Genomic DNA, 16,490 nt, shown 5'->3' with positions numbered 1-16,490 from the left:
GCTGCTCCTTCAGCCCCTGCTGCACCAGCCACCACCACAGCACCTCCACCCGCTTCAGAGCCCATCTACCACCACGTGCATCGCCTATTTGACTGGTTGGATCAGATGGAGCGCCGCAACCAGCGGCGATATGAGAGATCTGAGCATCGCAGCAAGCGACGCTATGAGCATTTAAAGTTGATTATCCGATCTGGCCACCATGACATCCCCTCCAAACCTGACACCCCTTCTGAGCCATCTAAGGAGGAGGCAGATGATCATGAGGATGAGGCATGTGCAGAGGCTGAGCAGGCTGCGCCACATCATGAGGAGCCCCACCAGATACAGCCAGCAGATCCAGAGGTCGCTCTACAGACAGAGCCTTTGCTTCAGCAGGCAGATCCTCCGACACTCTTACAGACTGCAGACCCTCAGGCCACCACAGAGACACCAGCAGTACATCCTTCTGGAGATGCCACTTCTTCACACCCAGCTTGATAGAGCATCGAGGACGATGCTATTATTTAAGTGTGGGGAGGTCGCCATCTCCGGCGAACTTTATTTTTGGTGAACTACTTTCAGACTCTTTTTATCCTATTTTATTTATTTTCTGTATTTTTATTATTTTATTTTATCTTATCTGTCTTTTCAGTACTTGTGCATTTTCTTTTGCTGTATTTCTGCTTATTTCTACTTTATTATATTTTTCACTTTGGTTTATATATATATCTTAGACATTTAGTTTAATTTGCACTTTTAGCTTATTAGTTGTGATATAAAAAATATGGATTAATTAGTTTAGTTTACCCTTTTAGCATATGATAATTTGGTTTAATTGAGAATAAAAAGAGTAAACTAGAAACTTTAGTTTTTTAGAATTACAACAATCCACACACTATATATATATAACAATAAATGTTGGTAAATTGACAACATTTTTCAAGAAAAATACTTATTTTTATAAGAGCCATTCAAAGATTTACATTGAGTTGAATGGAAACTCTTGATTTCTACTTGCATGATATATATAACTGATATATGGTTTTTGAGCCAAAGAACACACAACCCGTGAGTTTTTGAGCTTAATTGTATGGTTACATTTAACCATAAATTTCATTCCTGTGTGTTTTGCCCTTTTTTTCTATGCTTGCAATCTTTACTTTGTTTCAGTCTATATGTCCAATATAGAATGTATTTACATACTTGCATATGATTGAGGCCATTGCTTGTTTTGCTCACTTATCCCCAAATAAGCCTACCTTTTACATCACCCTTGTTAGCCCCCTTGAGCCTTTTTTATCCCCATTTATTCTGTTCTATAACCACATCACTAGCCTTAAGCGGAAAAACAAATTATAAATCCTAAGTTGAATCCTTGGTTAGCTTAAGATAGAGATTTTGTATCCACTATGTGTGGGAAAGCGTGGGAACATGGGTTGATAGGAAAGGATTAAATTAATAAAATAATCAGAAATTTGGGAGCATGCTCATGTGAAACCAAATTAAATTAAAAATACCATGTGCATTGATATATGTTGTGTTTATGTTTAAAAAGAACCTTTTAATTAAATAAATAAATAAGAGAACAAAATTACCCCATTATTAAGTTTAATAGAAAAATCAATGCATATGGGATAAAATCAAAAATAAAATTGGTACATGAGTATGTGATAAGAAAGTGAGAAAATTATGGGAAGCTAGGCAAATTTTAAAAATTGTATAGAGTATGTATATGTTAGGTGAGATCTTAGACTAATCAAGGATTCAATTTATAGCTCACTTAGCCTTATATATATATATCCTCACCTTTATCTTAGCCCCTTACAACCTTGAAAAAGACCTCATGATGTTTGCATGTATACATTATATATTTGTTGATTGGTTAGATGAAAAACAAAGTTTTAGAAAGCATGACTAGAAAAGAATAGAGTAATTAACCCCAAACACTGAGTGATTAGAGAGTAAACACAAATCCAGTGAGGGTTCAATAGCTCAATTCCATATATCCATGTTTAATTATTAATTTTCTTGCAAGTTTGTGAAATCTTTTAACTCAACTCAATTGTGAATGTGTTTTATTATGGTTTGGCCTTAGTTGTACATATATGATTCCTTGAAATTATGAATCAATTTAATCACATGTAAGCTTTATATATATAGGTGGATAATAATTAGAATTGCATGATTCATTTAGGTAGCTTGCATTTAGAATAGATTGCATTGCATAAGATTCCACCATTCTACCTTTATTCTTTTCTCTTGGAATTAGCATGAGGACATGCTAGTGTTTAAGTGTGAGGAGGTTGATAAACCCCTATTTTATGATTCATCTTGTGCTCAAATAAGTGTTTTTATCAATTCTTCACCCACTTATTCATAAGATTTGCATGGTTTTATAATTTCCTCCTTATTTTATGATATATGTGAAAACATGTTTCCTATGCTTTAAAAATATTAATTTTAATTATCCTTTATTACCATTCGATGCCGTGATTTGTGTGTTAAGTATTTTCAGGCTTCATAGGGTAGGAATGGCTTAAAGGACAGAAAGGAAACATACAAAAATGGAAGGAAAGCACAAAAATGAAGTTTTGAAGAAAAAGGCATTGACGCGCACGCGTGGACGATGCGGACACGTGCCTAGAGCAGAACACAACTGACGCGTACGCATGACTGACGCCCACGCGTGACCACGCGCACGCGTGACGGACGCCACGTGCAAAAAATTACAGAAGTCGCCCCCAGCGATTTCTGGACCCTTTTTCAGCCCAAATCCAAGCCCAGAAACACAGAATAGAAGCCAGAGAATGGGGGAATCAAGAGAACGATGGATACAACATTCATATTTGAGAATTTTTAGGTTTTAGATGTAGTTTCTAGAGAGAGAGAGGTTCTCTCCTCTCTCTTAAGTTTTAGGATTAGAACTTCTCTGAGTTTATGGTTATTTCTCCAATTCCAGGTTCAATATTCCTTTAATCTATGTTTCTCTTTTACTTTTAGTTACTCTAATGCTTTTACTTGTTAATTACTTATGTTGCCAAATTGGCTTATGAATCTTTTCATGTTAGATTTGAATATTCTATTTAATATAATTTGAGGTATTTCAGATTTATGATTGATTTATTCTATTTATGATGCTTTCAATATAATTTAGATTTTCCCCTTTTGGCTTTGGTAAAGTAATTGGTGACACTTGAGTTATCAGACTCAGTAGTTGATTGAAAATTGGAATTCTCGCTGATTGATTTGGATCGCTCTAAAGCTAGTCTTTCCACAGGAGTCGACTAGGACTTGAGGATCAAATTGATTGATCCACTTGACTTTCATTTATTTAGTAAGGGTTAACTAAGTGGGAGCGATAAACAATTCTCGTCACACCTGATAAGGATAAGTAGGATGGGATTTCCAGTTCTTATACCTTGCCAATAGTTTTTTTTATAATTATTAATTTATTTTTCTTGCCATTTAAATTCCTTGTTCCCTATTTCAAAAACCCAAAAACATACCTTTTCCATAACCAATAATAAATCATACTTCCCTGCATTTCCTTGAGAAGACGACCCGAGGTTTAAATACTTCGGCTATAAATTTATTTGGTTTGCTTAAATGACAACCAAAACTTTTGTACGAAAGGATTCTCTGTTGGTTTAGAAACTATACTTGCAACGCGATTATTTTTATAAAATTCTTTACTGATAGAGAATCCGCTCGTCAAGCACATATGAAGCGAGCGGCAGTGGAGCGAGCATTGATGGAAGGTTTGCGAGGGACAGTGAGCACCGAGGGAGGCCTTGTTAGAGAGAACCGCTGAAGGAGCAGCAACGGTGAGAGTGCTAGAAGAGGGAGTGCTAATGGAGGCATTGCAGTAGAGGAGAGAGGGCGAGCACCGTCAATGAGCTCTTTGTAAGTGTTCTTCGAAGATTTTCAGGGCATTGTTTCCAAGTAGAGAGTTTTTCGAAGGAAAGAAAGAGTATGCAATGTAACTCTTGATAGTGTTTCGAAGAAAGAGGGGTAGAAAAACCTAAATTTTATTTTGGAACCTTGTGGCCACACTTTTGAAGAGTGCCGAAAGAGTTAAAGGAAACAGGCACGCTTCAAAAATGTCACTATAACTCAACCATTTCACCACGCTTTAAAAGTGGGCCTGTTGTTTTCTATCACCACGTTTTTTGAAGTGTAGCAAAAAAAACCGTGGTTAAATCTCTAAGCAATCGCCATCCTCATAAAAGCGTGGTCATTAACCCTTTCGACCACGCTTTTGAAGCGTAGTAAAAAAAAGTGTGGCCAAATCTCTAACTAATTGTCATTCTTATAAAAGCGTAATCATTCTGCCGACAAACCTTTTTTCTTGTAGTCGGAGCTGTGTGACCAGTTTCTTCTAAAGATAAAGTGGTCCGATCACTGTATATATTGTGAAACCAACTTAATTTAAGAATACGAATTTACCATTATTATTTATAGAAAAAAAAATATATGTCGGCATCTTTGAGCTAGGGAAGTGGTGGATAGTACTTGCTAGTGTCATCAAGTTGATGTGTTTTTGAAGGCCCCATAGTGTGAAGCTGAACATAAATGTCCCTTCACTCCCTTGAGAGTTAAGAATTTATTAGATATCCTGACGGTGCGTCCATGAATGTCTATATTGTAAGAGGAATAATAAAATCAAATTGTTAATTTATTATGATTTGTTCTTACAAAAGGCATGAATAATGCTCATAAGATATATATATATATATATATATATATATATATATATATATATAAACAAGACAAATTAAAATACGATAAAGCTTTTAGAAGTAGTATAATATTTTTAATATAAATATAAATATTTTGTTAGCGGCTTATTAAATATTTCAGTAATAGGACAATTTGAGAAATTTTGCAATAAAATTATAGGTTTTTAAACAAAATAAAGTATCAAGTAATAAGCTGTTGAAATTTTTATTTTGCGATGGACTTATAAGTTTTTTTTTTAAGTTCCAAACAAGTCATTCAAAATATAAGCCCATAAAATTTGCAATGTTGAACAGATTTATTTTACTATGAGCAGGGACCTATAAATCTACCTTATAATTTTTTAAGTACTCTTATGGTATATTCTTTTATTCAGGACCTATCCATTTGTCGCAAAATTTTTCTAAAGACTTACTAGATATTTTATTTTCTCTAAAATCTATAACGCTAGAAGATAAAGAAGCGATGCGGTGGTTGCTGACTTCTTGCCATTTATTTGTTATTGGTCAATGATGTTATCTATATAAAAAAGTATAGATAGATAATAATATTGTTGAAGAATGTAAATAATAGAATTAAAAAAATAAATTAATTCAAATTTTAATTAGTAACATATTGTATTTTAGTTGAATTTAGTTAATTTTAAAGTTTTTTATTTATGTTGTTCAAAAAAATCATTGATTACTTAACATAATCTTATATATATATGTCGTTGTTCTCAATTATAAGACATTTAGATGCATTTAACTCCATGATGTGATGCTATATTGGGTCCTCGCATTTTATTTTAGGAGTTTTTAATTTCCTTTTTTTTCGGATAATATTTAAACTCCATGATGTGATGCTATATTGGGTCCTCACATTTTATTTTGGGAGTTTTTAATTTTTTTTTTTTCGGATAATATTTAAAACTTGATTTTATCTGGATTTATCGTTGAATTTATTACTATATATAATATTCAAATCAAACAAAATAAGAGTCAATTTCTGATCGGCTGATCTTAAATATAGATTGCATCGGTACTTTGGTATTGTACTGGTTTGTTTTTTCTAATTCACCATTTGACTTCAATCCATAAATTAAATAATTATGGATTCATTAAATTGGAGTAATAGCCCAAATTAATCTCTAAGAGGTTTTTTGTCGAACACGTTAATTTCTAATAACTTTTAATTACTAAATCAATTTACAAAAAATTTATTTTATAAACAAATTAATTCTCATATCAAATTTTATTTTCATATCTTTTTAAAATATGAAGAAGATTAACTTGAATTTTTTTTTGGTTGTAAAATTTGACGGGTAATTAATTTGCCTAACAAAAGTTGAAGATTGATTTGATAATTAAAATGTTCTGAAAATTGATTTGGGTTTTACTCGCTAAATAAATTGGCATGGGGCAAAGTCTAATAATAGTACGTATTAGACTTGATAATATTATTGCATAAAACGTAGACGTCATAAGTTTCACAAAAATGCTTCATGGAAAAAAAACTTCAGCTATGGTATATTTGTTTATATTTATACCTATTAAATACTTTACACATTTTCCTAATAATATAACTAGCTCTCAGAATAATCAAACTAACATAATAACTGAATTTGTGATAGTCCAATAATCAAGTTAAGCCTTTTACTATAATATAATCAATTATTTTTTTAAAAATACCAAATTTATATATATATATATATATATATATATATATATATATATATATATATATATATATATATTAGTGGCTAATTTTTTTTATCAATGTATCATATAATTATAAACTTTATACTATTGAGTAATTAGTCTGTCATTTATAACTATATATTTTACTTTTTCCAATTTTTATTTTGTCATTATATTTAACTATATCTTATTAAAAAAAACTTACAAAAAAGCTAACATGATACATATGTTACAGGGCAAATTATATAATTAAAATAAATTGATTTAGACTTAATTACAACTTTTTAAAATGAAAGACATGATACATATTATTTTTAGGGTAAAATGCGATATTAAACCAAATAGAAGAGGAAATTACACGATTCTACCAAAACCAAAAACGTTACTTGAATCATCCAAAAGCAGATTATTATGTAATTCGAATGAAACTCTTCGAATTAGGAAAACCAAGAGTAATTTAAACTAGACCAATTCGAATTAATAGGGAAGTGTAATTCGAATTTTCTCAATTCAAACTATGCATGGATGTAGTCCTAGGGTAGTTCGAATCAGGTCGATTCAAATTATGCATGCCTGTTGTGTTAGAGCAGTTCGAATCACACTGATTCGAATTATTCATGGAAGGAATGCCATAGCAATTCGAATGAGCCTGTTTCGAATTACCAAGCCCTCGACATGTATAAATATAGTGTGAACGTGAATTCCTCTCATTAGAGTGAAACACAACGGCTAGTGAGGAGAGTTTTTTAGTGTTGGTGCACTATAGAGGGTCTATTAAAAAAAATACGTTCTGATATTAAGTTTACCGATAAGGATTCCCTCAGTATATTTTTCTGAAACCTACAACAAGCTTCGCTGAGTTCCTGAATTCTATAATACAGAAACTGGGGGTTGCAAGGCGTGAAACGGGTTGAGAAGTTATTCTATCGCATTCCGATTTCAATTTTGCGAGATGATGTGAAATACGATTTGTTTGTCATAGGGAGTGATGAGGATTTGGGGGTTCTGTTCCATTGTTGTCGGTAGTTTCCCAAGGTCAGGACGCCCGAGCTATTGGAAAAGCTTATAGATGTGGTCTCTAACTCAGGTGGTTCGACTCCGGAATACCCAAGCTCCAGCAATGGCAGCTTGTTCTAGTTCGAGACCTGTTGGTGCATCTTCATCCATGCCTGTGATTGCACCTCAGGAAATGCTAGTTGCCTCCCCGTCCTTCGCATTTGATCTCAACCGCAGTGGTGACGGAGAGGTTGGTATTATTGATAGGGCACCGGTTTCATTACAACGTGGGGCACCAGATGGTATGGACGATGCATTGCCGGATGATGATGACGCTGATGATATGGAGCCGGACATCATTGCCGATGATAGCGATGATGACATAGCAGCGAGTAATCCAGCTGGGACTGGCGAAGCGTCCAGATCAGGGACTCAGAAGTATCCCCCCTCCCCCTCCCCCCCCCCCCCCGCACTTTTCATTTTTGGACTTGGATGCCATGAGACAGGAGGGGGTTCCTAGGAAACCTATTGGATTTGGTGCCAAGATATTCAGGATACCGGAGGTCTATTAGAGTTTCAGGCTGGTCAGTAGTTTTAGGATAAAGAGGAGGCCTTGTTAAGCGTGAAGACATATAACATTTGACGCAAGGTACAATACAAAGTGGTGGAGTCCGATTATCGCAAGTTCCTTGGGAAGTATACTGAATTTGGCAACGGGTGCACATGGTTGATTAGGATCAGTCTCCGCCAGCGTAGAGGTATTTAGGAGGTAAAAAGGTACAATGGACCTTATACTTATCTGGCCACGTCGATCTCGAGCGATCACAGGAGTCTTGATTATCATGTCATCTCGGCGTTCATAGTGGCAATGGTTAGAGCTGATACAGCCGTTTGTATCAAAGTACTGCTGAATGCGACAGAGGCACATTTCGGCTTTAGGCCGACTTATATGCGGGTTTGGTTGGCTAAGCAGAAGGCAGTGGCACAGATTTATGAAGATTGGGATGAATCATACAATGATAGTACCTTGAGGACAAAGGCCAGCCGAACGTATCATATCCAGTGGGTCTGAATCTAGGAAACCGCCAGAAGATCCATGACTAGAGCAACTGTAATGGTCCGACTAACTTAACAACATGTCTGTTCGCCAAGCGGCACATATACCGGTATAACCACGAGAGAGCAGCTGATCCCCAGCTATACCCACCCATGTCCTCAAGCCTGGCTACGTATGGCAGCCACCTAATGTGAATGCGATTACCGGTCTTATCACCAAATAACTGAGTCCCAAACAGCATCAAAATATAGGCTCGGGCATACCTCCTAACAGTGGGCTCATCGGCTCCATCAGGAAGCTCTCCAAATGTCTCCTAGAACTAGCTGCAGTTTGCAGGAGGCAACACACCTAGCAGCTCCTCGAACCACATCCAAGCTGGGCAACCACCGTCGATGCACGTCTGAAAATCTGTCAGGCAACCACTAATATAATGTCCATCGATCGGCAGCCCTAACTGGTATGCCACGTCCTACAGTGAAATCGTGCACTCCCCAAATGGCATATGAAAGGTGTGCGTCTCCGACCCGCCAGCACTCCATGAATGCACAAACCAATGGCTCATCCAGCCTAAACCAACTCTCGTTCAGCCTTGCAAGATGGTATAAACTGCCATCTGCAAGTACATAACGTACCTCTCGTCGAGGCGCATACCCTGCTGCCGTCGCATGCTCGTGATACATCGATGAGGCTGCATAAAGAACGTATCAGGTTGTCTCTTAGCTCGGAGCATATTTATACAACATTATTCACTAATGCGTATCTTAATCCAAATAATACAGCTTGTACTCTAACAAATAATGTTACGGATTAAAATGGAAAATAACATCATATATACATCAAACTGGGCCTAATAAAAATATTCTCTTAAAAAATTTTTCTTAAAAATAGTATAAATTAAAATAAAAATTTTACCTCAATGATTACTATTCATGTTAACAAAGAAAATCTTACTCTAACTAAGTTTCACCTTCCGTTATTCTTACTATTCATAATTTTCTATTTATTTGTACTCACTAATAAACCAATAATATAACCACTAATATGACAACTCTATCTAGTTAAACAACAGTAAATAACAACTACTATTATGACAAACAAAAGGCAAGAATATAAAAACAACACATTAAATCCTATTTTAAAAGGACAAGTGCGCACTAACCTCTTCATTGATGACACCAGCTATGTGGGCGACCCCATCCAAACAATATATTCGATCCATGTTATCCCCCATCAGCTGAATGTGATATTGAACACTTTGTTGGAGTCATAGGAAAAGAGTTTTCTCTGGAATTTGGTGGGGCAGGGGTTTGGGATTGCAGTTCGAATGAGCTCAATTCAAACTCTATTTATAGGGAAAAGCTTTGTAATTCGAATGAGCATCCTTCGAATTACCATGTGCATCCAAATCCGTGTGTAATTCGAAACAGTCTTATTCGAATTACTATGTGTGTTAAAACGGTGGGTTAGTTCGAATTAGGCTGTCGAACTAGTGTGGGTCACGTTTACATGTAGTTCAAATCAATGTGATTCGAATTACTCCTTGGATTTAATACATGCATACTTCGAATTGGTTCAATACAAATTACGTTGATCTTGACTAATTCAAATTTAAGTGATTCGAATTACTATTGGTTTTGTAATTTGAATAAGTCTCATTCGAACTACATGAAATTATCCTTCTAGTAGATCCTTATAACGTTTTCTCTTTTGGTAGAATTGTGTAATATCTACTTGTATTTGGTTTATATATGTGATTTACCCTTATTTTTATTATTTAGAAAAGGTATGTTCAATAATATTTTACAAGCTAAAAGAGTAAAAAAACAAGAAATTTTATTAATTTTTCAATAAAAGTAAGTTTTTCTAAAATATTTTATATTTTGTAAATATTTTCGATTCGTAAATGTGCGAATCAGATCCAAACTAAAAAAAAACATAGATATTAGATCCGATGATTTTAGTGCGGATCGAATCCAAATTTTGATGATTCAATCTACATTGACCCTCTATTTGCATCTAATATATTTTTTTATCTATTTAATAAATCTTCTTTTTACCTTAAATTGTCAAAGATAGTATTTTAATTTATGTTCCATTAATTGGATCTCTAAATATCTCCACTTCTTTCCAATCGTCTTGCACTTGCATATATGGAGAAATCAGCTTCACGTAAATCGTTAGAGCCTCCCACGAATTGCACATTCCAATGTTTCTTCATAACCCGCTATAGCCAGTAGTGGTTTATGTATTGCTTGAATCTTTCAAAAACTGCTACAACCTCTATCGGTTTCTGCTCAACACCTTTTCCCACGTAATACGCGCTAGCCTGTATTAGATTACGTTCAATGTCTCAGAATCCTCTTTGATTTTATCTAAACATTGTGGTAAGGAATCTTGAATTCTCTGCCCAATTTCCTATTCTTTCCAAATTCATATTTTGAGTTTTATAATGTTGATATATTATAATTTTGGTTTTTTAAGGGTACTCTAGCATGGATTCTAGTAAGTTCTATTCCAAATTAGAATCGATAAGATAAAGAAACTCAATCTCTCTATTATCCCTAATTTTGAGTCAAAGCCCTAGTGTAAATGTTGAATAATTGTGAAAATTAGATTGTATGGCGTAACTTGGTTGATTTGGTGCCTAATTTGGACTCTTGAATTGATTGCAGAGTGCTAGGCAAAAGTTTGGAGGATTGATTGAGGCTTGGATTCATCTGGAGAAGAAACTCAAGTGTTGGAGAAAATCGCCGGCATTAAGGTACAGGTTTAGGTTTCGGGTAGGCATTATGTAAAGTTATGTAAATGCCTATGTTACTTGCCCCTGGGATAGGATTGAATGGAATTACTTGTATTTGTGATTAGTTGGTTGAATACCGATTGATAGTTGTTGTTGTGAATTATGAATTTAAATGTTCATGAGCGCGGATATGGGATATGATAAGCATGGTGCTTGTTGTTGATGGGTTATGTGTTAGTGTGATTTGGAAAATTGAATGCTTAATATGGATATGTGTTAGCTTGAGTAAAATGTGGATTTTGTTGCCTATTATGGTAATGTGTATGAATATTGGGTCGGAGGCCGTGAATGAGGTGAGAAGTCCCCCCTAAGAGGTAAGTATGTATAAAAAGTGTGATTTAAAAAAAAGAGTAAATTGTTCAATTGAATAATGAAAAATTAGTTAATATATGAATAAAATTATGGATTGATTGATGGATTGGAAGTTAATTTATTAGGTGTTGAATGGTTAGAACGGTAGAGAAATGGATAAATATATGCTGACACTGTTTAGGAATAATTTTGGTAAGGTTTTGGTTAGAATTGGATTGAGGAATTAGTTAAAATGCATGATTGGTAAAATCCAGATTTTTAACCAACTTCGATTGGGCATAACTTGGTTCTCGGACCCTCAAATCTTGTGAAACTTATCTTAAATGAAAATTGGGTCTGATTAGTTTATGAAGTTTAGAAAATGGACGGAAAATAATTTTTAACGAAAAAGTCATGCGCGTTTGAAGTTAGGGATTAAAAACTGAATTTTGCAGAAAATAGAGGTCATGCATGCGCATTAGCCATGCGTACGCATGGGTGGAGTTTACAGAAATGAAAGATTTGTATACGAGTATCGTGTGCTGATGTGAGCTCGTGGTTGCGTCGGTAAATATTTTCTCAATAAAGTCACGTTGCAAGTATAGCTCTACCAACAACAATCCTCGAGTATCAAATTTAGAAAGGAAAATTGGTTGTCACAAGTTCAACCCCAATAGAAATAACCGAAGTATTCAAACCTCGAGTCGTCTCACAAGGAATGGGCAAACATGTGCTTCAACATTGGTTAGAAATCCGGGGTTGTGAGTCATAAGCAAGAATTTAAACTAGGAATCTTAACAAGCAAGTAATCTTAAATTGCAAGAAACTAATTCAAATAACTAAGCAAGATATGAGCAATTCCAAACTAACAAAGTAACATCCAATATAATTCTATTCTAGACTAAACAAGTAACTATAACTAAGACAAATAATCAAGAATTCGGGTTTTCAAATATGAATGGTAAAAGCAACTCTTGGCTAGGCATGGGAATTAGGGTCACCATGCTTGTCTAATAATCATATCTTGACAATTATGAGGAACCAAACTCATTAAGTCTACTTCTATACTTGAAGTACGTCAAATGGTTTGGTCAACATCAACCCATAAGTTCTAACCTCACTACTAATTGACTTAATAGAAGGTTAGCGTCAATGGCTATCAAATTGACCACTAAGGGCTCTCAAATCATCAAATCTATTAGACCCAATGACTCAAGTTTACCCAATTCTCCTTAGCCTAGGCCAAGAGTAAAGAGAACTACTCCATAATCAAAGTAAACAATTCATCAAACACATGGTAAGCATTGATAAAAGACATGTTCAAATTGCAATTAAATTGAAATCAACAAGTACTCACTAACAATTATCAACATACAATCACTCAAACAACACAATTAATCATAGAAATCATCAATGTAACATCAACAAATCAAGATTCACAACATTCATGAAATGGGTATAAAATGACAATTGACAAGAATTCATAAAACTAACACAAGATCTAAGCAAAATTATACTAAGAAATTCAAATTGAACAATTAAAACTAGTAATTAACAAGATCCAATTCAAAACTCACAAAGGGCAGATCAAATTAAAGCTAGATCTAGAGAGGAACAAGGGTTTCTCTCTCTAGAAGAACAAAGAACCAAAAACTAGCTAAAAATTGTGTCTAGTGTAAAATGGATGATCCCCTCCTTTCCCCTAGCATCCTTGGGTCTTTTCCATGCAGAAACAGCTTGAATTTGGGCCTGATGAGCCTCAGAAATCGCCAGGCACGATTTCCTTTAATGAGGTCACGTGCAGCATTCCGCGCGTGCATGCCATACGTGCGTGCGCGCCGATTGCTTTTGTGATCCACGCGTGCGCGCCAAGTGCGCGTGCACGTAGGTGGGAATTCCCTGACCCGTGCGGATGCATCCATCCTTGCGCGTCACTTCCAGCTATCCTCATCCACGCGTGCGCGTGGAGTGCGCGTGTGCGCCAATGCTGAATCTCCCAAAATCCAAATCTTCATGTTCCTTCCTTTTGTGCATGCTTTCTTTCTCTCTTCTAGGCTATTCTTATCCTATTAATTTTGAAACCACTCAACAAATACATCACGGCATCGAATGGCAATAAAAGAGAATCAAAATATAACAATTTTAAGGCAAAATAAGCATGTTTTTCATCATGGAGTAATATTAGGAAGTGAACACAAAACCATACATTTCTAGTGAATAAGTGTGAGAAATATTGACAAAACTCCCAAATTCTGCATAATATAAACCACAAAAATGGGGTTTATCAAATCTCCCCACACTTAAATCAAGCATGTCTTCATGCTTAGAATAAGAAGACCAAAGATCATGGTGAGAAAGGGTTTATGAAATGCAAACTACCTAAGTGAATGCATGTAACTAATGTAAAATCATCTAATTACTTGGTCAAGGGTAAATCTATCCTCCAAGAACACATGTGAGCATGTAGGGTGAAAATGATATGTAGTTCATGAATCCTACCAAATTGAACATCACTATGAAGTGCATATAACTTGCTAGATGAACGCTTGTGAAAGCCGGGAACAAGGAGTTGAGCATCGAACCCTCACCGGAAGTGTATCCGCTCTATCCGCTCAAGTGTATAGGGTTCGTCACTCAATCCTCTCCTAATCATGCTTTCCAAGATTTTTCTTTCATCTAACAATCAACAATTACTTAATGCATGCTTACAAGTATCATGAGGTCTTATTCATGGGTTGTAATGGGGCTAGGGTGAAGGTAAGGATATATATGGTCAAGTGAGCTTAAAATGAGTCCTTGATTAACCTAGGATCCCACTAGACACATAGAATAATCTATACAACTTTAATGCATTACCTAGCTACCCTTGAGTTTCACTTTTTGCATACTCATGTATTCTTTTCAATTCGCATCCCATATGCATTGTTTTTATTACTTTGTCTTGGGGCTTCTTTGTCCCCTTTTATCGCTTTGTTTGTTTGTTTGCTTTTTTTTTTGGGTCCCCTTTTTCTTGGGACTTTATGTACAAAAGTTTCAATGCACATGGTTTAATCATTCTATACATGAGTATGTTCCCAAATCCTAGAATTTTCAATTACAACTACAATACACCTCTTTATATCTACCCAAATTTCCCAAGTATACCCTCCCAATGGAATGATACACACCTCCACTTACCTAAGCTAATCAAAGATCCAAATTTAGGGACATTCATTGTTTTTCGCTTAGGGTTGTTGATGTGCTCTTTTTAAGAACAAAAAGGGTTTATTATAGGCTCAAAATTGGTTAGCAATGGTAGATAAAAGGATTAAGGCCATTTGGGAAAAGTGACCATTGAAATGATGGCCTCAATCATGTAAATACATGCATACACAAAGTAATGGACATATAGAATCAGATAAAACAAGGATTGCAATCATAGAGAGAGAAATATGCACACAAGAATGGGAAATAATAGTTAGAAGATTGATGAGCGGATAATTTATAAGCTTTTTGGCATTGTTTTTACATAGTTTTCAGTATGATTTAGTTAGTTTTCAGTATATTTTTATTAGTTTTTAAATAAAAATCACATTTCTAGAATTTACTATGAGTTTGTGTGTTTTTCTGTGATTTTAGGTAATTTCTGGCTGAAATTGAGGGACTTGAGTAAAAATCAGATTCAGAGGTTGAAGAAGGACTGCAGATGCTGTTGGATTCTGACTTCTCTGCACTCAAAGTGGATTTTCTGGAGCTACAGAACCCCAAATGGCGCGCTCTCAATTGCGTTGGAAAGTAGACATCCAGGGCTTTCCAGCAATATATAATAGTCTATACTTTGCCCGAGTTTAGACGACGCAAACTGGCATTCAACGCCAGTTCCATGTTGTATTCTGGAGTTAAACGCTAGAAACAGGTTGCAAAGTGGAGTTAAACGCCAGAAACAGGTTACAAACTGGCGTTCAACTCCAAGAGAAGTATCTACACGTGTAAAGCTCAATGCTCAGCCCAAGCACACACCAAGTGGGCCCCGGAAGTGGATTTCTGCATCATTTACTCATTTCTGTAAACCCTAGTAACTAGTTTAGTATAAATAGGACTTTTTACTATTGTATTTTTCATCTTCGGGTCATCTTTGATTAGTTTTATGCTATCTTAGACCTTTATGGGGGCTGGCCATTCGGCCATGCCTGAACCTTCATCACTTATGTATTTTCAACGGTAGAGTTTCTACACACCGTAGATTAAGGTGTGGAGCTCTGCTGTTCCTCATGAATTAATGCAAAGTACTATTGTTTTTCTATTCAATTCAAGCTTATTCCTATTCTAAGATATTCATTCGCACCCAAGAACATGATGAATGTGATGATTATGTGACGCTCATCACCATTCTCAGCTATGAACGCATGCATGACAACCACTTCCGTTCTACATGAAGAAGAGATAGAAAGAGTATCTCTTAGATATCTAATACAGAGGACCGAGTCTGAGATATTAGAGTCTTTGTGGTATAAGTTAGAACCCATGGACGGCCATTCCTGAGATCCGGAAAGTCTAAACCTTGTCTGTGGTATTCCGAGTAGGATCCGAGAAGGGATGGCTGTGACGAGCTTCAAACTCGTGAGTGCTGGGCGTAGTGACAGATGCAAAAGGATAGTATATCCTATTCCAGTATGATCGAGAACCGACAGATGATTAGCCATGCAGTGACAGCGCATTGGACCATTTTCACAGAGAGGATGGGATGTAGCCATTGACAACGGTGATGCCCAACATACAGCTTGCCATGGAAAGGAGTAGGAATGATTGGATGAAGACAGCAGGAAAGCAGAGGTTCAGGAGGAACGAAAGCATCTCTATACGCTTATCTGAAATTCTCACCAATGAATTACATAAGTATCTCTATCCTAGTTTATATTTTAATTATGTTTTTATTATCAATTCACCATAACCATTTGAATCCGCTTGACTG

Source organism: Arachis ipaensis, chromosome B1, assembly GCF_059453495.1.
Source record: "Arachis ipaensis isolate K30076 ecotype BB chromosome B1, ASM5945349v1, whole genome shotgun sequence".
Classification (NCBI taxonomy): Eukaryota; Viridiplantae; Streptophyta; class Magnoliopsida; order Fabales; family Fabaceae; genus Arachis; species Arachis ipaensis.
Note: the sequence above shows the minus strand (reverse complement) of the source record.